General features: G+C 44.4%; 1 protein-coding gene across 6 annotated transcripts in view; it reads left to right on the forward strand.

Moving 5' to 3' along the window:
* Window positions 1-27579, forward strand: part of greb1l (GREB1 like retinoic acid receptor coactivator) — a 202917-nt gene that overhangs the window by 128657 nt on the left and 46681 nt on the right. For 2 of the 6 annotated variants that reach the window (XM_052088353.1, XM_052088356.1), the window contains exon 1: window positions 4673-4699. The exons of 2 other annotated variants lie outside the window; for them this stretch is intronic. The gene's annotated coding sequence lies outside the window, so the exon portion shown is untranslated. Of the gene's footprint in view, window positions 1-4672; window positions 4700-17303; window positions 17673-27579 lie in introns of those variants that run through there. 2 more of the 6 variants (XM_052088352.1, XM_052088355.1) reach the window with 1 other exon arrangement.

A 27579-nucleotide genomic window follows, 5' to 3' on the forward strand; every position in this document is an offset into this window, starting at 1 on the left:
GTGTGGGGTTTGCATGTTCTCCCCGTGCCTGTGTAGGTTTTCTTCTTACCACATTCCAAAAACATGCGTGGCAGGTTAATTGAACAATGTATTATCCTTTCATGCGCTCTGTAACCTGATGAAATGGTAAACTGTCCACTGTAGTAACTGCTGTCCCTGAAAGGGTTAACTCTCTTTTATTTATTTATTTATATATATATATATATATATATATATATATATATATATATATATATATATATATATATATATATATATATATATATATATATATATATATATATATATATATATTGTACACAAAAAATGGATGGATTACTAGTTTTGAAATCAATTCAATCAAACTTCTCCACCTCGGTGTGTCCCCTACGATCTGCCAGTGGATCCTCAGCTTCCTGACGGGGCAGACACAACAGGTGAGACTGAGAGCAACAACATCATCAATACGCACCACCAGCACTGGAGCCCCACAGGGATGTGTCCTCTCTCCACTGCTCTTCTCTCTCTACACAAACGATTGCACCTCGACAGATCCAGCTGTCAAACTCATAAAGTTCGCAGACGACACCACGGTCATCGGTCTCATCAAAGATGGCGATGAGTCTTCGTAAGGCCAACAAGTGAAGCAGCTGGAGCTCTGGTGCAGCCGACACAGCCTCCGGCTGAACATGCTCAAGACTGTAGAGATGATCATGGACTTCAGGAAACATTCTTCTCCACAGTTGCCCCTCACACTATCCAACTGCCCTGTGTCAACCGTCGAGACCTTCAAGTTCCTGGGAATCACAGTCTCCCAGGACATGAAGTGGGAAGTCAACACCATCTCCATCGTGAAAAGGGCCCAGCAGCGGATGTACTTCCTGAGGCTGCTGAGGAAGCATGGCCTGCCACAGGAGGTGCTACGACAGTTCTACACGGCAGTCATCGAATCAATCCTGTGTTCTTCCATCACGGTTTGGTTTGGGGCCGCCACAAAAAAGGACAAAATCCGACTTCAACGGACAGTTAGGACGGCAGAGAAAATCGTTGGCACCGCCCTACCCACTCTTGAGGACTTGCACACTGCAAGAATCAAGACAAGGGCACGGAAAATCCTCCTGGATCCCCCGCATCCTGCCCACCATCTTTTCCAGCCACTCCCCTCAGGCAGACGCTACAGATCCATGCGCACCAAATCCAGTAGACACTTAAACAGCTTCTTCCCTCTAGCCATTAACTCCTTAAACAGTCACTGGCGTAGTCACTCTTCTTGTACTACAAAATGGTACTACAAAACTACTGGTTACTCTAAAATGGTTCAATGATTTTGTTGTTTACGATGATACTAGTGCATCGTGTTATACCGTTCCGTCCTGGCAGACCCAAACGTATTGTGAGGGTTTGTTGGGAGCGTCTGGCGGAATCCCCTGTCAGAAGGAGTTTGAACTCCCACCTCCGACAGAGCTTTTCCCATGTTCCGGGGGAGACGGGGGACATTGAGTCCGAGTGGACCATGTTCCGTGCCTCTATAGTTGAGGCGGCCAATCTGAGTTGTGGCCGTAAGGTGGTTGGTGCCTGTCGTGGCGGCAACTCTCGTACTCGCTGGTGGACACCAGCAGTAAGGGATGCCGTCAAGCTGAAGAAGGAGTCCTATAGAGCCTTTATGGCCTGTGGGACCCCAGAGGCAGCTAACGGGTATCGACTGGCCAAGCGGAACGCTGCTTTTGTGGTCGCCGAGGCAAAAACCCGAGCATGGGAAGAGTTCGGTGAGGCCATGGAAGCCGACTTCCGGACGGCTTCGAGGAAATTCTGGTCCACTCTCCGACGTCTCAGGAGGAGGAAGCAGTGCACCACTAACACTGTGTACAGTGGGGATGGGGCGCTGCTGACTTCGACTCGGGACGTTGTGAACCGGTGGGCAGAGTACTTCACCAATACGCCTTCCTTGGAGGAAGCAGAGCCTGGGGACTCTGAGGTGGGCTCTCCTATCTCTGTGGTTGAAGTCACCGATGTGGTTAAAAAGCTCCTCGGTGGCAAGGCCCCAGGGGTGGATGAGATCCGCCCGGAGTTCCTCAAGGTTCTGGATGTTGTGGGGCTGTCCTGGTTGACACGCCTCTGCAACATCACGTGGTGGGGTGCTGGAGAGGAGGGTCCGTCAGGAAATCGAGCCTCAGATTGAGGAGGAGCAGTGTGGTTTTCGTCCCGGCCGTGGAACAGTGGACCAGCTCTACACCCTTAGCAGGGTTCTCGAGGGTATGTGGGAATTCGCCCAACCAGTCTACATGTGTTTTGTGAACTTGGAGAAGGCGTTTGACCGTGTCCCTCGGGGAGTTCTGTGGGGGGTGCTTCGTGGGTATGGAGTACCGAACCCCCTGATACGGGCTGTTCGGTCACTATACCACCGATGTCAGAGTTTGGTTCGCATTGCCGGCAGTAAGTCGGAATCGTTTCCAGTGAGGGTAGGACTCCGCCAAGGCTGCCCTTTGTCACCGATTCTGTTCATAACCTTTATGGACAGAATGTCTAGGCGCAGTCGAAGCGTTGAGGGGGTCCGTTTTGGTGGCCTCAGTATTGCATCCCTGCTTTTTGCAGATGATGTGGTGCTGTTGGCTCCTTCAAACAGGGCTTTCCAACTCTCACTGGAGCATTTCACAGCCAAGTGTGAAGCGGTTGGGATGAAAATCAGCACCTCCAAATCTGAAACCATGGCCCTCAGTCGGAAAAGGGTGGAGTGCCCCCTCCGGGTCGGGGGGGGGGGGGGGGGGATATTGCCCCAAGTGGAGGAGTTTAAGTATCTTGGGGTCTTGTTCACGAGTGAGGGGAGGAGGGAGTGAGAGATCGACAGGCGGATCGGTGCAGCGTCTGCTGTGATGCGGACGTTGTATCAGTCTGTCGTGGTGAAGAAGGAGCTGAGCCAAAGGGCGAAGCTCTCAATTTACCGGTCGATCTACGTTCCAACCCTCATCTATGGTCACGAGCTATGGGTTGTGACCGAAAGAACGAGATCCCGAATACAAGTGGCCGAAATAAGTTTTCTCCGCAGGGTGTCCGGGCTCTCCCTTAGAGATAAAGTGAGAAGCTCGGTCATCCGGGAGGGGCTCCGAGTCGAGCCGCTTCTCCTCCACATCGAAAGGAGCCATATGAGGTGGCTTGGGCATCTGATTCGGATGCCTCCTGAACGCCTCCCTGGTGAGGTGTTCCGGGCATGTCCCACTGGGAGGAGACCCCGAGGAAGACCCAGGACACGCTGGAGAGACTATGTCAGCCAGCTGGCCTGGGAACGCCTCGGGATCCCCCGGGGAGAGCTGAAAGAAGTAGCTAGGGAGAGGGAAGTCTGGGCTTCCCTGCTAAAGCTGTTGCCCCCGCGACCCGGCCCCGGATAAGCGGTAGAAGATTGATGGATGGATGGATATTCTTTTGCAGGTGAAATGTCGAATTTGTCATACAGAAATATCATACACCAACAATAGCACTTCTGCAACTACATATGGCATGTTACTTATCTGTATTAGTTTGTTTTTGGAAACACAATTTTCTAAATGCCAATTTTGTTGGGTTCTGTTTTTAAGATGACCTGTGGCAGCATCTGGATGATGAGGTGGGGAGACTGGGAAGAAGTGCAACAGCAGATGTTATATCTGAGGTCCAGCGATACCTGGTAGAGGGGAATATTGCACACAATCAAGACCCGCTGTTGTATTGGAAGGACCCACACACTTATTTTCCAAACCTCTCCCACCTCACAAAGGAGTTACTCTGTACGCCGGCCTCATCTGTGCCATGTGAGTGTGTGTTCTCCACAGCAGGGGAAATTGCATGTAAAAATAGCAACAGACTGAAATTCCAAACACTGGAGCATCTTCTTTTTCTAAATAAATATTTGTGAAGACAAAGCCACCAAGCATCCTCATTCACATAATTTTCACATTATTGAAACGTATTAAATGATACTGAACTGAGGTCCTCTAACTTGATGAGTTTATTCTCACTTTTCTCTTTTGTTAGAATATCTTTTCTCACTCTTTCATTATTGAATTGAATTGGATTGAATACAACTTCATTGTCAAATGTGCTGTATGTGTAGCACAGACTAAATGTCTCTCTCAACATAAAACGATTTTTTTTCTTGAAACATTAGGACGTCTGTAAATTGAATATTTTCACCACCAGAGGACGATGTCGTGCAATTTACCTCAAGCCATTTGTGCCCATTCGTGTTCTTGGAGGACGTCATGTGCCTCTTGGTACTGATGGTAAAACGATAATCGAATATAAATACTCATGCGTAACCATTGCACTATGTGAGAAAATATGTGTGCCTGCTCGATCAATAAATACGCGCTCCTACACTTTACGCCTATCTGTTTAATGTGTCTTTGCATTGCACACACACGCGCGCGCGCGCCCACTTCACGCACACGATGTTCTTTAAATACAATTCAAACTCAGTGTCCGCTTATGCACGGTTGAAGATGTACAGCGTCTTAGTGACGTCACTTCTCCTGATCAGATGGGACAACTTGCGCCAGGAACACGCAAAATATAGTCAGTCGAGTGTGATTTCAATGTACCTGTGAAAAGAGATTAACAGTACATCTAATATACAATACATAATCATCAGAATGCCTTAATATAAAAACATTATACATTTTTGTTGCCGACTGTGGATATGATTTGGTTTTATATTAGTTATCACGATTGCATCGTCGCGTGGAGCAAAGTAGGCGTGCGCGCGCGCACACACTTGCACGCACACGCACGCGCGCACGCACACGCACTTTCGTTCCACTACCGCTCCAGTGAATCCAGCGTTCAACTCGTCTCGTTTGGTGTCCTGAAGCGTTTACGGGTGCTCGCCGCTACCTGTTGTGCACGGTGATCAGTGCCGAAGATATGAGATATGCTCGCAAAGTATAACTCAAATTAGACCCGCTCGCATTACGATAACATATATTAGTATGCTTTAGTGCGTGGGTTTAACATTTTTCCTAATGCAGTTTAATGTGTTTGTGGTTGAGAGGAGCCCCCCCACCCCTTCCCGCATCCCCCTGACCCTAGCTCCGAATTCAACGACACATTATGACTGGTGTCATGGGGAGTTTGTCTTGCATTGGTGTGACAGTGGGTTGCCTTGCCGTTCTGAGGTACGAAATTGGAATCGCCGATCTTCCTGTGCTGCTTTCCTTTATTGAGTTTGTGTGTTCTGCCGTGCTCTATTCATTTGATGAATTGACAGCAGTAGCTCATCCATCAGGAATTGAGCTTTGAAACCACAGGGTCAAGTCTTGTTGTGCCCAAAGTGTAAAAATGGCAACTGGTTGTTGAAGAGAAGGCTTCTTGGTTAGTGTCAATGTGCCCTTTCGCAAGTCACAGTCAAGCCAAGTCAACTTTATTGTCAAATATGGTCAGATGTGAATATTTCAAACATACAGTACAGATGAGATTTCTTTCCTCTCAACCACAGTGCAAACACAGGAGAGAAAGGAGCCACTGCGGGTACCCGCGCACCATCAACAGAACAGTTAACACAAAATGAGTAATACAACACAACACATAAGACACAGTCAGACAGTCATGCGATCTCAACCACTTTTCTGCTGAAAATGTGCAAACATTCCGCATCAGGTCCACACGATGTAACAACAACCACCATGTAACAAAACAAAACACAAAAACAACACAAAAGCAAGGCTCTTGAAGAGCACTTGCCGACGGCTGCCTACTCCGGCGCCATCTTGGAAAAGTGCTCACATTTCAGCTGAAACAATGCAACACTATTTGCATGCCCTTAAACTCTGATCTCTACTTAGTGTTGGATGTGTGTGATTTGGTTCTGTGTGTGGTGTCCAATGCTAAATATAGTCAGTCGAGTGTGATTTCAATGTCCCTGTGAAAAGAGATTACCGGTACATCTAATATACAATACATAATCATAAGCATGCCTTAATATAAAACATTATACATTTTTGTTGCCGACTGTGGATATGATTTGGTTGTATATTAGTTATTTATCATACCTATTCCGCTGGTTTCTTTTTTTTGTGTGTGTAAAATGATCTCCAAATTTGTCAATATTCCTGTATTTTCGCACAAGCAGCACAAACCTTTGTGCTGATCTCCCCCATGCAGTTGCCAAGATAAGTAAACCTTTATTTGCCCGACAGTGGAGAAATTTGCAATCTATAGCAACAAAATTTGGAGTGAAGAAAGTAGAAAAAAAGTTTTTGCATGGACAATTTTTTTTAATGAACCGTATACAGTACAGAATCCAATATAAAATCTAAGATATCAGCATATATGCAACTTCGTATATGCTGCACAAGGTGGCTGTGCTATTTACAATGGGTGAGTGGGGCGGGGGGGGGGGGGGGGGGGCGGGCGGGGGGTCCAGGTTTTCACGTGTGTTTATTCAGCAGCCTGACAGTAGTCGGCAGGAACAAGCGGTGGTACCGCTCCCACTTGCAGCACAGGTGTAACAGTTTCTGGCTGAAGGAGTTGCCCAGTGCTGTCAGGGTGGTCTGGAGGGTGTGGGAGGGTCTGCCCATCATAGCTGTGAGCTCAGCTAGCATTCTCCTGATGCCCACCTCCTCCAGAGTGTCCAGGGAGCATCCCAGGACAGAGCTGGCGGTCCTGACCAGTCGGTCCAGTCTCTCTCTGTACTGGGCTGAGATGCTGGCTGACCAACAGACTATGCCATAATGCAGGGGTTCCCAACCTTTGTTGCCCCACGGACCGGTTTATGTCAGACAATATTTTCACGGACCGGCATTTAAGGTGTGGCGGATAATTACTACAAAATAATAATATAATATAATTAATATAATTCAAAGTGCATGAAAACGTCAACTCACCACAATGCTGAACCAGTGTGAGCCCTGAGCTTGATTTTCTGCAACCAGGCGGTCCCATCTCGAGGTAATAGGAGACAATGACACCTCAAGTGTGTGCTCTATGTTGAGTGTACTTCGTAATTTTGTTTTAGTCGCCGTTGCTGCACAAAACCTCTGCTTCACACAGGTAGCATGTTGGAAATAGCAACAGTGCTATTGTGGCGATCTCAGAGTATTCAGCCATAACTTGAATCCAGAACACCAGCAGAGTTGTTGTCTCGAACATAGTTTTAAGGCCGCCTTCATTTGTGATCTCCAAAAAGTTTATTTTACTCATTTAGCAAGCTCCGGCGTTTTGTTTTTCGCGTAGTCACGTGACGGAGAAGCGTGGTTTGACGTGCGTCAAGAGTGACACAGACAGATGTAACGGAGAATCGGGTAATTTTTTAAAATAAAATATCTTTCGTATTCCAAAAAAAATACAACTGAATTAATGTAAGTTCTTATTGTGTGGCCCGGTACCAAATGCCCTGTGGACCGGTACCGGTCCGCGGACCGGCGATTGGGGACCATTGCCATAATGGATGGCTGAAGTGACAGTAGTTCCCTCTAGTTTTCTACAGTAAATTGTTTTCCAAAATAAGGTAAATGTTTAAGTTTACTTTATCTTTCGATTACTTTCCAACTAAAAAACAAAGTATAGCGCTCCCAGGCTCAGCGACATCTCTCATAAAATTAAGAGATGTCAGATTAAAAAAAATAAAATACAAAAAATTGCCGAATTTCAACACAGATAATCAACCCGACCAATATTATTGGTCATCACATTTTTTTCATTTTTTTTAATCAAGGATGCGAATAAATATTTCTGGATGTTTTTATTTTTTTTGGTGCTGATTCCGAATCCCTTTTTCCCCTCTAGCACATCAGGTTATAGTCTATATTATAATCATATATTTAATAATGTTTATGAATTAAGGGTTCGCTTCAGCAACAGGTGGAATTTCTTTCGAAACTGGAATAGCTAGAAATGACAATGCATGGTAAAATCCGAACCGCGCAAGTTTTTATCGGTCAAAGTTAAAAAGAAAAAAAAAACCCTCAAAAACCTCATGTGCTAGAAAAAAGTTTTGAAAAAAGGCATTTTTTAGAGTCTACGTCAAAAATACAATTAGGGTCACAACAAAGCCATCTCTGAATCAATGTGCTGACGACCTGGTCTATCCCTGGTTCAGTGAGGCAAGAAAAGAGGCAAACAGATCTTGAAGTCTACAACAAAGATCTAACTTGACATCGAGAGTCTGTATGTGGCCCGAAGGCCTTGAGTTTGACACGTGTGCTCTCAAAGGTCTTGATTTACACGCCGAGCGTTCCTGTGGCTGCCCCGCAGGCTTTGGTGTTGAAACAGGCTTGGCCAACTCAGATAAAGTCATATCAGATAAGACCGAGCAAGATGGGCTGTCACTGTAATTACAGGCAAACCAGTCCGTCTTCACCAAGCCTAATCTGCCATTCCTCGTGGCTGTTGTCTTAAAGGTTACATTCCTCATGTCTTCCCGGCCTCCCCCACTTCTCCTCCTCCTCCTGTCTGCACTTTGTGAATACCTCAGGGGCTTAAGTGTGCACACAGGGCAAGTTTGAGGCAAATTGCTGCAGATGATGCGCACTGTTCAATTTGGTCATCATTTTTGATCAAGCAAAAACGGAGCGGTCAAAACATGTTGCGTGATAGCAACATGTTTTGTCTGCTGCAGTTGTAAATGTGCTTCGCAAGCATTACAGTTTGGTTTGACTTTGGTTTGCAATTCTTTGCGTTGCCATTGTTAAAAGGGAAGGCCATAAAAAAAGACTGATTAGTACCCCCTTTAGGCATCACTCATTGGTATGGCAGTGCCTTCTGGCCGTGGGTAATAATATGCTCAAAATCAAGGGTCGGTTCATCCTTCGGTGCGAAGGTCACGTTTATGTCTTTGTGGTTCATTACTAATGGTAAGGTTGTCCACTCACCAGTGTGAATCATACCTACAAATGGGAAGGCCTGTTCTGGCCACTTGAAGGGCTTGTCACTGGTCGACTTTTATTTATAAGGCAATCTTGGGTCTTGTCTACTCCCTTCATATATTTGTGTCTTAGTGAGTCTGAAAAAACTTGCCAAAGGTTGAGCTGCACTGCATTTGTTTACAAACTCAACATGTGGCAATCGCACATTACACTTCCTTTCCATACCTAAAATCTTTCGTGTGGAAACTTTGTACACCTCTCTGTACGTAATGAAAGATTTTAATGCAAATATATAAACAGTTAAATCTTACCTTGAGTCAATTTTTTGTGAACAGTAAAATCACAGAAGCCCTTTTAAAATCTATCATGGATGGTGATCGTGACTGTCATGATTCTGTTTGTGACCAACAGGTGGCACTGTAGGGCACTCCCTGCAGCTGCACACCTGTTGGTTGTTACATAATTATTGCTTTAAAAGGACTCCCGGCACGAGCACTCGGTGTCGGGTCACTGTGGCTGTATGTTTGCTGCTGTCATGTTTGTTCCGGTCATGTTTCGGTTATTGATAGTTTTTGTTTCAGTCATGGTTTTTGTTTGTTACTTTGGATTCGTTTTGTTCCTAGGACTTTGTCCTGGATTTAGTTGCTGTATTTTAATACAATTCGTCAACTACACCCTGCTCCTCCCTCCTGCTTCCTTTTTGGGGTCCTCCACCACCACGCAACGTGACAGAGACCATTTACAACAGTTAATTCAGCGTCATTTAAACCATTTTTTTTTCCGGTTCATCGACCGTCGCAATGTCACATCGTTTGTGATTTTCTACAACCCATGCACTCAATGCAAATTGTGCTGCGTGGCAAAAATCATTGTCCTGTACTTTTTGCTAGCTATAAATGTAAGTTTTCCAGATACAATTATTCCAGGTTCACTTTTATTAACCATGCTAAGGTTAAGATCATTAATAATCCATATTGGATTTGCTTTGGGCGTAATATCAGCCTAAATGTTAGTTGTCATTGACAATGTGAAATGAACCATGTATTGAATCAATTAATAGCGGAGCGCAGTCCTTTGCTGCAATTAACAGAAGTGCTCTTGAGTCTCAACAAGTGTGAAGTGTAGCGGAAGAAGAGCTAAATCTACTCTATGAATACTTTCGGGTAGCACAACTCTCACCAATCAAATATGAATAATCCAAAACAATCAGTCAGTGATTGTCTCACTTAACTGGTCAGAAAATTGAGTGGAATTCCCGAGTTTTCCCTTGCAGGATGCCATTAATGGGATGATAGCGTAATTGCATGCTCCAACAGCTGCTGTTTGTTAGCTAACATGACTAAGCATTGCAATCCCTTCTATTTCTCTGAAAGGTTCCTTTTGTTGTTTTCCTGTTCCAAATGAACATTCCACAAATGAGCATTCCGACGACAGTTAGCGCGAACTTCAATGAAACTGGCCCAAAAAGCTGGACACTTATCCAAAAATATGACCTGAACTGATTAACCTTGGAAATTATTCTTGAATGGCCAACAAATGACTGTAAGAGCAAAAACTAGAGAGAGTCATGGGGTTAAGTGATTCTATGAAGGTTAGCAATGTCATGTGAGCACACGCTTGTAGAAGGGCCAATTGAGCGCTCGTTGGTTGGCCTATCTACATCAAGAACACGCCGTCATAGAGGACAAGGGCTGGGGGGGTCAGAGGCTGTGAACGCGGACCATCTGGCCCATTGATGGGGGGTGGGTTCCTTCATTGCCTCACTGGCCGTCTTTGTTCCCGGCAAACAATTGGGACTTAATCTGGGCAGAGATAAGTAAGGGTCCCCGTGAAATCGCTTACCGTGGCAGCTTTTGTGTTTTTAGCCTTGATGGAGACATCTCTTTTAGCGGTGTTGCTCGGTAGTACGGGGAAGGTGGGCGGGATGAGGTGCGTCTCTTCCCATCATTCATCTTTAATCTTCATTTTTAAAACATGAGTCTTTTACTGAAACGAGAAAAGGCCTGTTTAATCGTTTTTATACATCAGCCATTTGATTACGAAAGATCTGAGGTTCTTTGAGTTTGACAGAATCCTGGCTGGCACACTTCCTGATGTTGTACAAAGATATTTGGGACACAGTTGCAAAGCTCAATGCTAGAGATACAGTGGTAGAAAGAGATTTTCTCCCTGTATGACATTCTTTTTCAAAGTTTGTTCAAACTTCGACGATCCACAGAAAAAGATCAAATCCCCTTCTGGATACTTCTCGATGTCATAGAATGACACAGGAGGTACCGTTTGTATAAGACCACTCCTTGGAACCCAATGGTAATTACTGGACCTTGCATAGGAAAGTGATCTGTGGAAGCAGACAAAAATCCTGTCTGACACTTCCTGACTTTGTACGAAGACTTGGGTGATAGCGTTGGATTGCTCACCCTCAAGAACAAAAGTAAGATATTTAAGTCGTCCCTGTAGGTCATGTCGAAATAAGCAAAACCCTGACTCAGACACTTTTTTTGTTGTAGAAGATTGTAGAAGAAATTTAATTTAAATTCATCCTTTTGTGTCATACTGTTGAAAGCATATTTCCAACTTTTCGGCTGCAAGGAAGGACAAGGATGGTGCAGTTGGAAAGCTATGCCTTGAGAATACCGTATAAGCCAGTGGTTCTGAATCTTGTTAGAGCCCAACCAGTTCATATGCACATTCACCGAACCCTTCATTAGCGAAACATAAAAATGACTCAAGAAGTGTTCCTTCAGTTTTAAGTTGCTCAACTTGGCATGACAAATCATGCAGATAGGACGCTGAGTTCCATCACGTTCCGTGATGCATATGTATTCATGTTGTGCAAATTTGTCCGACCACTTTCTTTTTTTGCTCGACATAGCATGTATTTTAAAAAATCCCCTCCAAAAAAAATCACACGCCGTACAATCACGACAGTCACACATTGCCGACTGAGCGAACTAAATTTCGCGCAGCACTGATTGAACAAGCGATGTAATGCGAGCATCTGCAGCGGGCAACTAATTCACACGTGGAGTCGGGTGTGTCTCAACTTCCATGGCGGAGGCTCCATTGAACCCCGAGTCCGATTCACCGAACCCATGGGGTTCAATTGAACCCAGGTTGAGAACCACTAGTATAGGCATTCATTCATTCTTCCGTACCGCTTGATCCTCACTAGGGTCGCGGCGGGTGCTGGAGCCTATCCCAGCTGTCTCCGGGCAGTAGGCGGGGGACACCCTGAATCGGTTGCCAGCCAATCGCAGGGCACACATAGACAAACAATCATCCACGCTCACACTCACACCTAGGGACAATTCAGAGTGTTCAATCAGCCTGCCATGCATATTTTTTGGAATGTGGGAGGAAACCGGAGCACCCGGAGAAAGCCCACGCAGGCCCGGGGAGAACATGCAAACTCCACACAGGGAGGCCGGAGCTGCAATCGAACCCGGTACCTCTGCACTGTGAAGCCGACGTGCGAACCACTGGACTACCGGGCCGCCCACTAGTATAGGCATAGAAGTTAAATTCCATACCTTGATACTGTTCTGGGCGGGCCCGGTGATAGAGTGGTTGGCACGCTGACCTCACAGTGCAGAGTTATCGGTTTCGATCCCAGTTCTGTCCTTCCTGTGTGGAGTTTGCATGTTCTCACGTGCCTGTGTGGGTTTTCTCCGGGTATTGCGGTTTCCTCCCACATTCCAAAAACATGCATGGCAGGCTGATTGGGCGCTCTCAATTGTCCCTCGGTGTGAGTGTGGGCGAGGATGGTTGTTCGTCTCTGTGTGCCCTCCGATTGCTGGCAACCGGTTCAGAGTGTCCTACTGCCCAAAGACGCGGTCCTTGTGAGGATAAAGCGGTTCAGAAAATTGATGGATGGATGGATACTGTTCTGTTCAATTGTTATTTCCAAGTATCGAAGGGCCGTCTATTCTTGTCCAGTCTTGTTTAACGTGGTGGAAAAGATTTTTTTTTTCTTATGATAATGAGCTCCCTCATGATTTTTCTTCTCAATTTAGCGAGACTTCAGTTCACAGTTTCATAATTCTCCCAGGAAAAGCTTCAAATGACTCTGTGACATCCGTTCTCGGTAATTGTCTCCAAGGGAACGGCTTTGTTTATTATCCCTTTATTGTTCTCCAGCTCACATCGTGAAGAACACATCGGCGTCCCACAAACGGCACACAATTTACTGTGACACATGCAAGCGATCACTTGGATGTGTATTTGGTGTCATAATAAAAGCCAGCCAGGCATAGGGATGGATTACCACTCGTATCGTCAGCAAGGGAATTGGGTGACTGGATCGCTGGGGGATACAGACATTTTAGCATATTGATCCATAAAGGGCAAATCTATTACTCCCAACACCCTCGCTGATCATTAGATGGCAAAACAAGCTCGAGGGAGGCGGGCAGATGCTCCTCTTGATCCTTTCAGAGACACTTAGTGCTGCGCTGACCCTCGCTTCAGATGGTATGAGGGCCAGCCGGAGGGATTAGCGCGATTGTTTCAGGGTTTTTTTTTTTTGGAGAGAATGAACAAAACAGGCGGCCCTTCAACTCCTCATTCATCAGTCTGCTTGAGCTTTGGACATTTTTATTAGTATTGTTCCTCCACCAAAATTCCAAAAATCTTTATCTCTCGGCATGTTTATAATACTCTAATTTAAAATCAGCAGTGAGGAACCATATTTGGTCACAAATGAGTGTTCATGCAAATCCGGCAAGGCATTTGCCTTTTTTGGAACAAGGAACCAACCGCATTTGGTAACTTAAGTCAGTATTCAAAAGTTTATATGAAGACGTTAGCTTTTTTTTCCCCTCGATTGAGCAATGAACCATATTTGGTCACCCAGTGTCGATTCAAAAGTACACATGACACATTTTGACCCAAAATTCTTTTTATCAGAGATTCAAATAATTCCAAATTTGTTCTCGTTTTTTTTCTTCTCTATTCCGTCAGGTTTTGATAATACAATATGATAACAATAATGTAACACATGATGTATGTAATGATATATTTTGTAAATATTTATGAATTGGGGGTTCTGTTCAGCAACAGGTGGAATTGTTTTCTGATATGTCATGACTATAAATTACAACACATGGTAAAATCTGTATTCCACAAGCTTTTATAGGCCAAAATTCAAAACAAAAAATATATGACTATCTAGAAAACCTGATGTGATACAAGATACATACATTTTTAAAATCAATGTAATTTCGGGACACGTAAAGGTAGCTTTGATTCAAGTTTGCTGTTGACCAACGTTATCTTTTAGCTGGCCAGACAACCATAACTGGTAGCTTAAATCCGTATTTCAATACATTAGCCTTTGAATGTTGGGTGAACTCAAAAGTCAATGCTCTGATAACTTTTTCATCCATCCATCCGTTTTCTAATCTGTTTATCCTCACAAAGGTTGCAGGCCTATCCCGTGGCCCTTTTCCACCACGCTTGTGCTAGTGCTATTCCGGGGCCAGTGCCCAGGTTAGCAAGAGTTTTTTTCTTTTTCCCACCACCAAAATTGGCTCCAGCTCTAGCTATGGCACTTGAAACCAGTACTGAATATGGCCACAATTATTTGTTGAGCCATACTCTGGCACCAACTACATTAGGGGTTAAGACGATCGCAGATGGAGAGGAATGACTACCTGCACAAACTGTTGAGCTGTGAACGCCAGCACAGTTGTGTTCCACTAGAAGAGTGTTCCCAGATAGCCTGCGATCTGTGATTCGCAGCCAGCCTCATGATCATTTTCAATGATTAAGAAAGATAGACACATTTGCTGATTGTATGTCCCTGACTTGTGTGTACAACATACACACATACAAGTATAATCAATGCCTTGCTAAATAGCCTAGCAGATGCTAATAACGCATTATTATTATCCATCCTTCCATCCATTTTCTGAACCACTTTATCCTCACAAGGGTCGCGGGGCATGCTGGAGCCTATCCCACCAGTCTTCAGGCAGTAGGCGGGGGACACCCTGAACGGGTTGCCAACCAATCACAGGGCACACACAGACGAACAACCATCCACACTCACACTCACGCCCAGGGACAATTTAGAGTGTTCAATCAGCTTGCCATGCATGTTTTTGGAATGTGGGAGGAAACCGAAGTACCCGGAGAAAACCGACGCAGCCAGGGGGAGAACATGCAAACTCCACACAGGAAGGCCGGAGCCAGGATCAATTCTCGTCCTCTAGACAGTGAGGTTGGCACGCTAAACACTCGGGCTGCCGTATTATTGTTATTATTATTAATAGCGCAGACATCTTGGATAAACGTTGACGTAAGCAGTGACGTTTGGACACTTTACGATGACATAATGACATAGCTCCTACTTTGCTATTTGGAAAACCAAACATGTTTGTAAGAACTTGTTAAGCTCCAACTAAGCACAGTACTGGCCCTGGCACCAAATGAGCACCAAGTATTTAGGGGGGGGGGGGGGTGGAAAAGGGATATCACCTGTCTTTGCGCAGTAGGCAGGGTAAACCCGTTAACTATTTGTTCAGTCAACCTCCCATGCATCGAACCCACGACCACTGCACTGTGAGGTCGACGCACTAACTAGTTGTCCACCGTGCCACCCTGATCACATTTTCATTTGGGCAATTCAACAAAATATTGATTAAGTTTTGTGGTGGTGAAATTTGGTGGTTCTGCTTTTTACAGAAGAGAAAGGTTGCTCCAAATATGGGACCCCAACGTAACCCTCATATTATATTGAAAAAAAAATCACATTGATTACTTTGTGGGTCATTTTGACCCATACTGTAAAAATCCACACAACCCCACAGGTTATACCTGTAACAACTTTAAGATGATGAAAACATTTAGAAAAGAGACCGACAACTGATTTTTAATCCTAACAGTATATTTAAGAACTGTTTAGTGAAAGTTTTTCAATGTCAAATTTCTTTTTTTCATTTAACTTTTCTGTGATTTTCAATGTTTTATCTACAAAGTATTGCACTGGCAGTTGGATGTGTGCTGTCAGATTGCCGAGCCCCCCTTTGATGGAGTTGTAGTCCTGGATCATTTGTGGCTTCATGTCTTCTCTTGAGCTCAGAGATGCATCAGTGTGCATTGTGCTCATTACAAGAACATTTTTGTTTTTCTTTGGGCAGTATGAAACAACTGCTGCTTTCTCAGGGAAAACAAATATTAAGTAATGCAGAGGTGTGCCCTGCATCTTCAGAATTTCACTGGGAATTTCTTCTGACTTTTGCCAACATAGTCAGCTTTCTCCCCTGAACTTCATCTCAAAGACCGTACATTGTAACAAAGTTATGACTTTGCAGTCTTTCACTCATCTTCAACACCACATGCATCATCTGATTCTTCTCAGATGCTCCTCCAGGTAGCGTTCCAGGATGCACTAGCATATTCCCTGCCAAACTCGATTTTGCATCACAGGCTGCCCACATTTTAATGCCAAAATTGCCAGAAATCTCTTCCTCTGCATCACTATCCAAGTTCAAACTCTGTGATGAAGCTTCTTCAGCTGTAAATCCTCTGGAGCTCATTTTTGGTATGTTGGTCAAAGAAATGACATGAGAATAGTGACGAGTCGAATGAGAGAAACTTCCTGCTCTATACGCACTTGGGTCTCTGGCAGTCAATGCAAAAACTGAAATGGGTCAAATTGACCCGTAACAAAATATAATCGTTAAAAATATATGTCAGGGGTGTGAGACACGGTTTTGTTGTGGGCCACACTCTAGTTACCTTTTCCCTTGGAGGGCCGTTATGACTGTGAAAGCATATAAAAAAGTCAAGAATAATGGTTTATTCAACTCTTGCTTAATTTACTCTCATGAGAGTTCGGTAACAATAAAATGCTTACAATATCTCTCCGGGCCTTGAGCTTCACACCTGTGATCTAAGTAAAAACAACTACCATAGCTTGCTTTGTGCCACTAAGATTGTTACCTCTAGTTGTCTTGTTGTCTGGTTGAGAGGGAAGAAATGTCAGCACATTTGACAATAAAGTTGTACTTGACTTGACTTGATATATGTCTGTAATGTTGTTTTCCAGCGTCAATGACTGTTTAGGACACAAAAAGTACAAGTTGTGTTTTTTTTTCTTTTAACAAAGCGTAAATTGGTAACTGATCGGAATATTGGTGTTTGTACAGTATTCTACAATATGTTGTGTTTTTCGGAGGAGGGAGGGAGCAGACAGGCCGATGTATTTTGGGTCATGGAACCATATATGGTGCATATTGATATGAACTTAAAAAGCACTGTTTTCAGTCATGCCGTGTTGTCCATTAGTTGTCGAGCATTGACATTTGCTTTCTGGTTTAGTGGAGCATGTCACTGCTGATGTGTGTGATGTTTTCCACCTGGATCAACACACTTGTAAACTTTTAACCAGAGGTCAAGAATGCAAGGAACACCGCGTTCCTCATGTCCCGACGCTACGCTAATCCGACAGACAGACGTTGTTGATAGAAGTGTCCGATGTTAACGTTTTCCCCTCACATGGAGCCAAGCATTCAAATGGGATTGACGGCTCCTGCAAGTTTTCCTTCGCTGCAAAATTGGCCGATATACCACACCGGTTGTCCAAGGCCATCCGTTGAAGCATGAAAGTGGAGGCGAGGCGACGATAAGGTTTCCAAGGGGAGGATGAGGAGTGAGCACAATGGACTGAAGGTTAAAACACGTGGGAGAGACGAAGCTGGGCAGCTGGATGCGGGCTGGCATCCAGTTGAGCTGACGCTCTTTGAGCCAAAGCGTGTTGTACTGTATGAAGACCCCTGACGCAGTCGACAATTGGATCTTTCAAGGCAGTTCCACAAAGGCCCAAACCCCTCCCCCGGCTGAAAGGAGATGTCAAAGGTCTGTGACCCTTTCCATTTATGTGCATTGATCCCTCGGGGGTGGGGGCTACTCTCCCGAAAGCAGCAGCACCACCATCAGCTGTTATATCTTCCTTTCACCTGCAGGAAGCGGCTTGATTTGATTCCATCAGCCGCCCATTGTTTAGAGCCACGATTATCAGCCAATTCATCCTTTTTGAGCAGCTGTTTGTCATTTTGCAAACGCAGTCAGGGAGATGTTATGATGTTCAAGTGATGGGTGGAGCAGGGGGAGCACAGTGTTCTCCATGTACATCTTGAGTTGCAATCTCAGCAAGATCCAGCTATTTGATTGAATAGTTGGCGATGAGATGACATACCGAAATACCAAAAATTGGATTTCAAGGGAGTGTCTGCACGGACCATTTATTTGAACCCCCCACTTTGTATGCAACGATGGCTGTTTGAAAGTGCTCTATAAATACTGTTGACTTGACTTGACTTGGCATACATGAGATGAGAGCACCAGGGAACTTGTTTTCTTGGGAAAATACAATCTTCTTGAAACTGTTTCTTGGATCAGTTTTATGTTTTAATATAAACGGTGGTTAACTTCTCTTTACACTTAAAAGATATAAACATTATTGTTCAGATTTAGTGTTCCATTGTTTTTTACATTACCATTAAAAGTGCTTTTACACATTGGTTACTTAGAATATTGTCAGTGATGATTTGGCTCCAATGAATTCAATTTCCTTTGGAAAGAGAGTCTTTGAGCTTCCACTGTACTTTGTCCAGCTGTGCAGTGCACCCTTATTACCGGGATCAAAGATGAGATAACTCCCTGAGTGAAAGAAACGAGTCAAGCTTTTACCGCAATGACGCCCTGTCTCGTTCATCAGGGAGCGTGTCCACAACAAAAGTCAATGGGTCGAGCGTGTGATGGCATAACCAGGCGAAGTAGGCCTCACACGCACACATGGAAGCGGTCCCGAGTCACTGCGCTATGCCGTGAGCCATCTGGTACCGGGCCACGCAGGGAGACTTAACAAAAATTATTTTATTGAAAAAAAATGTCATTTGGTTTGGTTGGACTCTTTTATTCAAAATGAATCCAAATCTTTGAAAACAACCCCAATCTACTCTTGACCTTGCTGGCCACATTTGAGCTACATACCACAAATGGCTGACTTAGTGGTATGAGGAAAACCTGATCGTGACAAGCAGGCTTTTTAATTAATGCAAAAAAAATCCTACAAGGGTCACATTTTATTTACACTTGGGCTGGTAGAAAAGTATTGCAACATTGCTTTTCTGGCAAAAATACACCATATCAGGGGTGCAGTTTTGTAGCTGGACTCAATGTCCATCCATTTTCCAATCTGCTTGTCCCCTCATGTAAACGTGACCAATGAACTATTAAACTTAAACTCAGCCCCGCGGCCCATTTTTCACTGTAGTAGTTTTGATCTGAGCCTAAAATAGAATTGCGAAAAGTCTGTCATTGTAAAGCACATAACAAAAAGTCTCTTTTTGATTTTCAATTGTTATTTGAAACAAAGGAATGATAGAGTGGGCTTAAGTATGACACTTAGGGTGTCATTTTCTTTCATTCCTTCTCGATGGGACCTTGCTCATTGAAGCCTAACAACTAAATACAACTACATTCAATTATGGTGAGTTGTGTTTTGTCTCTACGTCGGTCGGCGAAAGGTACTGCTTTGTGAGGCACAAAAAAAATGTTGGGGGCCACTGGCTAATGATATCAACTGTTGAGGATTGTGTGTGCATTTCTTCGGGCCTCCGATGTGAACTCGAGCACTTAGTAATGTTATCCTCACACTTGCCATTGAGACCTGGAAAGCATCCAGCGGCGGATCTGCCTCTCGCAATGTTCTGTTTTAGAACAGTGTGTTCTCACAGGCTGTTCCATCCACCGTTTATCCACTACTCCGACTCCCCCCCCCCCCCGCCCCCCCACAAGGCCACCCTCCTCCTCCCCCCTCGCACAGATGCCAACCCCAGACACAGTGGCCAGGAAGCGAGTACACTGTGTGCTGTGCCGCCGGCTGTGTCGGAAAGTCTGTCAGGTGGATGCTCATTGTTTTGGCTGCCACTATTGTATTTTCCCCTCCAAGATAAACCATTTTGAATTTGGTGGAGGCCTTCCTCTCTGTTGGATGGACTGGCACTTCATGTCTAAAGAGAGCACATTTAGTGTAAAAACGTCAACAATAAAAAGGGGTAGAACATATTGGAGGTGAGCTGATTGTGGTTGCTTTTCTCTCAGTTATGAACCAAATGTTTTTCCTAACCTACCTCAATAGCTGGAAACGAGTATTACCGGTAGTTGAAAGAAATGATATAATGTAATATGCATACAGTATGTATACATAAAATACAATCTAATACAATGCATTTTTATTGATGTAACAAAATGCTTTACAAATAAGTGAACTTAAAAGAACAAATTAATATAACACAATTACCATAACATGAAAATGTCATGAAAGCTTTTCCTGCGCACACTTTGTTGTTTGAAGCAGTTCTCGACGAAAGTGGAGAGAATCAAAGTGTCCTTTCACCAGTGCATCAGAGACGTCATCCTCAAAATGCGCACACATCTGCTACAAGCTAAGTTTGACAGTAAATGAGTAGCTGTCGCGTCCAGTGACAAAAAAGTGATTGGTTCACTTCTCCTGTCCCATGTAAATCCGTTTCAAATCCATAGCGGCGACCCTCAATTCCAATTGCGCATCCACACTCAGCGCCGACGCTCCTCTCTAATCCTTGGCTCCATGAGCCGTCCATCCAACCGCACTAGCGCAGACTGTCCAGCAGTGCCGATATAGCTGCTAAACAACACGGGCCTGTGAAAAATGTTGCCCCATTCATTACAAGCGCAAAAAACAAGCGCTCCGGAGCTGTCCAGCGGCGATCGTCAAATAGTGGTGACATTTAGTTTTGATACATACAATTTTTATTTAACCAATGACTGCTAATTTTAAAGAAAGACCTGTTGTTCATTTCTGACAAAAAGGCACAATCACAGTGTAGAAGAGAATTTAAGTCCAAAATAAATCACATACAACTGACTCTGAATGTAAGAGTCATTCATTCATCTTCCGAGCCGCTTGATCCTCACTGGGGTCGCTGGAGCCTATCCCAGTTGTCTTCGGGCAGTAGGCAGGGGACACCCTGAATTGGTTGCCAGCCAATCACAGGGCACACAGAGACGAACAACCATTCGCACTCACACTCACACCTAGGGATGATTTAGAGTGTTCAATCAGCCTGCCATGCATGTTTTTGGAAAGTGGGAGGAAACCGGAGCACCCGGAGAAAACCCACGCAGGCCCGGGGAGAACATGCAAACTCCACACAGGGAGGCCGGAGCTGGAATCGAACCCGCTACCTCTGCACTGTGAAGCAGACGTGCTAACCACTGGATACCAGGTCGCCCATGAATGTAAGAGTCTTTTGTAATAAATTAACAAAAGTGTCAAATCAAACTGACAACTTCCTGATTTTTAGATTTTGTTGAAAATAAATTGATGTTATGCAAAACAAAACAGGTTCAACCGTGCCATAGAACTCGGGATGTGAATCGAAAATCGTCTCCTGTTGAAAACCCATTCCGAGATTTCCTTGACATCGTTTGCCATTTTTTTTAAACGATTCCCTTATCAATTCCTGCGTGAGACAAATGACGTCATCACACACATTGCATAGCGATGTTATTTACTAGCGCGGAAGAAACATGGCACGCAAAAGTTTGTTGACATTTTACAAGAAAGGATAACAACAGGGCAACTTGCAAAACTCGCAAATTACGGTACATAAATTTCCGTCTAAGGGTTGCTAATGGTGTGGCGGTGCACTCTCGCCTGTTTGCGGGTAGCACTCAGTGACGGTGTGGATGTGGGTGGGAACTTTTGTTTGTGACTGACTGGCAACCAGTTCAGGGTGTAGTCCAACTTACGCCAAAAGTCACCTGGCATCGGCTCCATCACCCCCCAACTCTTATTGCAGGGGTGCCCAACCTTTTTTTTAAGATTGACTTTTCGATCAACCAACCTGCCGCGATCGACCCCTTACCGCGCACGTATGCGTACTCATGCACTTACACACAAATGCCCTGATGAGCAACAGCCATAATGGCCCCCAAGATGAACGAAACTGAAAAATAAAAGCATCACTTCCTCGTGTAAGGAAGGCGAGAGAAGTCAAGTGGCGCATTCAAGTGTGCTCAGTTTGGTCGAGAACCGATTTTCGGTCATTTTCCGAGGCATAAAAAACTTGAACTTTTTAGTCAAAACCCGATTTGGTCGAGAACGGAGACGTTCGAAAACCGAGTCTTGACTGTAATAACAATAACAAATATAGCGCAACAGATCTGATCGTAAGCTGCAATTGCAGACTGCTGACCGCTAACTTCGTGTGATGTAGGTTATGGGCCAGGTTAAAGGTAAGTTAAAGATGACTTGCATTTTTATTTTATTTTTTAAATACATTTGTGAATGTGAGACTGATGCGATGCTAAGGGTGCAGTGTGCACTAGCAGAAAAATATGTCATATTAATAACGCACACAAAATGTTTTTTTGTTGTCGTTTTTTTTTCCTCGACACCCCTCGCGATCGACTTGGGACTAATCCGCGAGCTACCGGTCGATCACGATCGGCGTATTGGGCACCGCTACTTTACAGGGTATGCGGTGTCAATAATGCACAAAGGAATTTAGTCTCAGGGAGGAAGCGCGACCAATATGCAAAAATGTTTGCAAACACAGCATGCAATCACTTTGAGATGGCGGTCACGCGTTTCATCCGCTCCAGAGCGCCCAACTCAGCAGCAGCGGTAACATTACCGCGTCTTCTCCTGTCAATACTCTTGGTAACCATGTTAGTGCAATTTCGGCCTTGTTGTAGATGTAGATGTCTGCTGAATGGCTTGGCAGTACTCGCTCCAGTCTACCGCTAGCTTATCCTTTCATGATTTAATGCTAGTGTTTGTCAGCAGAGTACGGTGCGACCCAATCTTTTTGGCCCTGCGAGCTGTAATAGTTCCACCAGGTCTTGAAGTTATGGAAAATGATTCCGCCCAGCTGTGTCAGGCTTACAGCAGCTGCACACACTCTCAAGGCAACACCATTGTCACCACAGCCCGCTGTATTCACACACAAACACACAGAATCATACATTCAAAAATATGGCGTCCCCAAACAGGACATTTACTCAGCCTCCTAATGGAACCGAAGGTCAGCGCGTATTTGTGCTGCCAGCGTTTGCGTGGGAGAGGCTCGCCCGCCTGCGCACTTTTTTTTTGTCTCCCCGTCAGCACTCACAGATCGCCCAAGGCTACGGTGACCAAGACCCAGGCCCGCACGCTGCGAGGACTCAATGTTCCGCTGAGCCGGGGGGAGGTCATTATCTCTTTCTGGCTCTCTCCCTTTCTCTCTCTCTTCCTTTCATTCTCCTCCCCGGGTGAGTGCTTGCAGGTCAAGCGCAGACAAAGGAAAACATGGAAAATAATTCGGTATTGATATATGTGCGGATCAGTCTATTGACTTGATGGATAGGGTCAATGCGCCTCAAACCCACGTGCCAGCTTTTTCGCGTGACAAATCCGGTGGAACTAAAGCAGCGACTGACACGCGCTGAAGTAAGCAGGAAGCCAATGTGTCGGGGAAATAATTGGACTCATTTTGAAAGGCATTTGACAGTCAATTGTAGTTTATTTTGCCTTTAAAAGTTGAATTGATATAGCTTTTTGGTTGATATATTTTCAGACGGTTAAAAGGGGAATTTCTATCGTGGACCTACGTTTTATTTTCAAATGACAGACCAAAGTTGATGTTAATTTTTAGAGATTTGACTTATTTTAATGCCATGGACAAAGGGAAATAATATCCATCCATCCATCCATTTTCTGAACCGCTTAATCCTCACTAGGGTCGCGGGGGGTGCTGGAGCCTATCCCAGCCGTCTTCGGGCAGTAGGCGGGGGACACCCTGGATCAGTTGCCAGCCAATCGCAGGGGAAATAATATATTCACGAATATTAGTTTCCTGCGGAACATCCATCCATCCATTTTCCGAACCGCTTGATCCTCACTAGGGTCGCGGGGGGTGCCGGAGCCTATCCCAGCCGTCTTCGGGCAGTAGGCTGGGGACACCCTGAATCAGTTGCCAGCCAATCGCAGGGCACACAGAGACGAACAACCATCCTCGCCCACACTCACACCGAGGGACAATTGAGAGCGCCCAATCAGCCTGCCATGCATGTTTTTGGAATGTGGGAGGAAACCGGAATACCCGGAGAAAACCCACACAGGCACGTGAGAACATGCAAACTCCACACAGGAAGTACAGAACTGGGATCAGAACTGGGCAAATTTTTCCTTTAAACACAAAGTAAAGGAAATCAATAAAGGTTTTTTTTTTCAAACAATTTCTAATATAGCAGATATACCTCTGCACTGTGAAGCCGACGTGCTAACCACTGGACTACCAGGCCGCCCACCTGCGGAACAATCTGAGATTTAAAAAAAAAAATGTAATTCCACATTGGGAATTGGTTGTTCTAATTTACAAATGCAAAATCTTGCAGATCAATGTCACTTCCCGCCCACCCCGAAGTGCATTTTGATTTAAAAGAAATGTACTTGCATCAAACTGCTTCTTTTCCTCCATTTTCACATTGGTGTCCCAATACTTTTTGTATTAAAAGTGGTCCCATTCGTTGCAGTCCACACTCAAACTGTCTGTGAGGGTGGGAAGAAAGAAGTCTGTTGTGTGTCTTAAGCGTCTTCCACAATAGCGCATCTCCTTTCTTGTTCCTCCCTGGGCCACCTTGAATCGTTTGTGAGTGACGCGTGGACAAAGAGGCCTCTCAGCATCTCGACGCGCGGACCCTCCTCCCCCTTCCCCACCGACTTCCTTCAGCGGAGCAGTCAGCCGGATCCATCATGTCCCTCTTCCTGACCCCGGGCGTGCGGCAGTGCTGCGTCAGCAGCCACCTGCCCCCGCTACACCCCAATCACCACCCCCACGCCCCACCACCACCAACAAACAACCCACCCACCCACCCATTTCATCTTTACCAGGCACACGCACGGATACACTACGGCCTGACTCATAAGCCCCAGTTGCCCCCGGTGACGTGCTTCATTCCCGTCATGCATCAGCAGGACTCTTTTTGTCTTGATCGGACAATGGGCATGTGGATCCAAGGCTTTTGTTGTTGGTGAAGCGCGCACACACACACACACACACACACACACACACACACACACACACACACACACACACACACACACACACATACAATACCTGGCTGATAGGGCAAAGTGACAGTAAACCTGAATGAAGGGCTGGCTGTCGACCTCTTCATCCCGCAGACAGATGGACATTGTGAAGGGCGGCTTAATAAGCCAAACAACAAAATTGAATCCAAGTCGTTTCACAGAGAAGACCACCTTTGCCCCACTAAGGCTACTGAGACCATCCAAGTCGATTCATTGCAATATTTCAGCCACCTCAGTTACATAGAAGAGAAAGACTGGCCAGATGGAGCGGAAATGTGTTATATTCTCCAAAAAAAAAAAAAATCCAAAATATCTTTTTTGGGGGTGTGGGGGGGGGGGGTTAAAAAAACCCCAAAAAACAATATGAATATGCAAATCCTCAGGTGCCAAACCACAGGTATGCGAGGATCAACTGTGCTGTTACAGGTAAATAGACCGACTTTCACAAACAAGCATACTAATAAAATAAAATAAAATCACAAATTGGGGGATGTGGCAAAGGGACACTTTGGGCATCAAGGGAAAAGAGGCATGTGTCCAGGAATCCACAGCACCCCCTCGCACATCCTTGCTTGTCATAGCTCGAGCATGGCCTCCCTTGCAAACTGGAACCTGACCCCTACGTGAGCTCTTCAGTCATCTGATAAGAGGCAATGTTTTGATAGTCTTGGCACACTCAATGTGATGCACTGCTCTCCTTTTACACCCTCTAACAAATACCAGTGACATTTTACAGCCCTGGGGAACGAGGAGGAGGCAAGGCCTAGTCAAGCGTCAACAGATATCTGCTGTTTGAGTAAAATATCACCCTAAAACTTGTTGGTTAAAAGAAAAAAAAAAGAACCTCATTTGTCCATTTAACCCTTGCACCCCCTCTCCTCAAATGACATTTTCTGCTCAACCCACCTCACCCTTTACCATTGACCGACATTTGACCACGACCACTGACAGGTTTACTGTATGAAATAGAACTCAGTTCAATATGGCAGCCCTGAATGAGTCCATAAAGGCATTAAGGTCCTGTGTGTGTGTGTGTGTGTGTGTGTGTGTGTGTGTGTGTGTGTGTGTGTGTGTGTGTGTGTGTGCGTGCGTGTGTGTGTTGTCCTGGCTTGGCCTGAACTGGAATTCAACCCGTCAGTGTTGTAAAATGCAGATGGGGTTCACTGACAAGCCTTCTTGCTTCTTATTGCACAGTCATGATCAGCATTGTAAGGCAGCGTCACAGTCATGCACGCATGCTCTCATGCACACGCAAAAACTGCAGGAAAATACTCGGCTTCCATCTTTGGAAATGTTTGCTAAAACGAAGTCAAAATAATAATTCTAAATGGCTTGTTGATAATGATAATAATAATAATTCAAAATAACTCAAATTCAAGCCACAGTGATCTGCAAAAAAAATAAAAATACATTTGTAAAATTCTCATTTGGGCTTCAGAATCAGTGCATGAATACAATTCAAAATATACACACACAAAAAAAATATACATCCAAATATACAGGAGATAAGCTTTTCACTTTGACATCTAAAATGGAAATGACTACACAAATAAAATTAAATGGCATTTAAAAATTATATTTAAAACATTTGAAAAATATACTTTGGGCTGCAAAATCAAAATTGACAAGTATGAAACACTTTTTAAAAATCATCTTTGATCCACCAAATAAAATCAGTTAAATGTAAATTAAGGAAAGGATTTCGCTTTGCTCTGCAAAATGTAAGTGAAGCTCAATTTTTGTGATTAGCCCCTTCCATCAAGTAGGATGAATAGTCCGAAAACTAAAGAAATTATTTCCATAGGACAGACTGCACGGTAAATCCAATTCATCCATTCCAGGGACCCAAATGTATGAACAAAAGACACATTTTTTATAGAGAATAGCTACAAAATAAATTGATTTCATGAATGAATTAAAGTAACTAATGCAGTGGAGAAATGAATGTTAATCTCCACTTTTATGTTTTTTGCAGACTCTTCATGGTCTATATACCGAGGATGAGAATCTAAGAAGCAGCCAAGTTCACTCTTGAATTCTAGCATGTTTTCTGCCTTCTTAATCACAACATCTCAGAATTTCTTGTGGAATTAAGAAGCCACAACAGACGGCAAGGCGTATTCCACAATTCAGCCTTCTAATAACAACTCAGGGCAATAACAAGCTTCCCAGTCTACATGGCGACATTACACAAGTTGAGGCAACATCACCATGTTACAAACAGTGATCCGTCACTTATTGCGGTTAATGGGGACCGAGATCCCCGCGAAACAGGAAAATCCATCAAGGAGGTATCCCTCCCGTACAGGTATTTGTACATGTGTATGAGTATAAATAATATTTATAAGGCCAAATGTAATGGTATACATGCATGTAGAAGTAAATGTTTGTCATAATTAACATTACTTAATGCTATATACTAATATATACATATAAGATGTATAAGTTAGGTTAGGTTAGTATATAAATTACAAAATAACATAATATAAGAAAAACCTTGATTCACTCACAATGAAGAAATTTACAATTTACAGCAGCAAAGTGTGCAGGGAAGAAGTGGAACAAAGTAGAAAACAAGTATTTGCATGCTCAAAATTATTAAAAAAAGGAATGTGCAGTAAATACAGCAAACATAAACAT

Source organism: Hippocampus zosterae, chromosome 15 (genome assembly GCF_025434085.1).
Source record: "Hippocampus zosterae strain Florida chromosome 15, ASM2543408v3, whole genome shotgun sequence".
Lineage (NCBI taxonomy): Eukaryota > Metazoa > Chordata > Actinopteri > Syngnathiformes > Syngnathidae > Hippocampus > Hippocampus zosterae.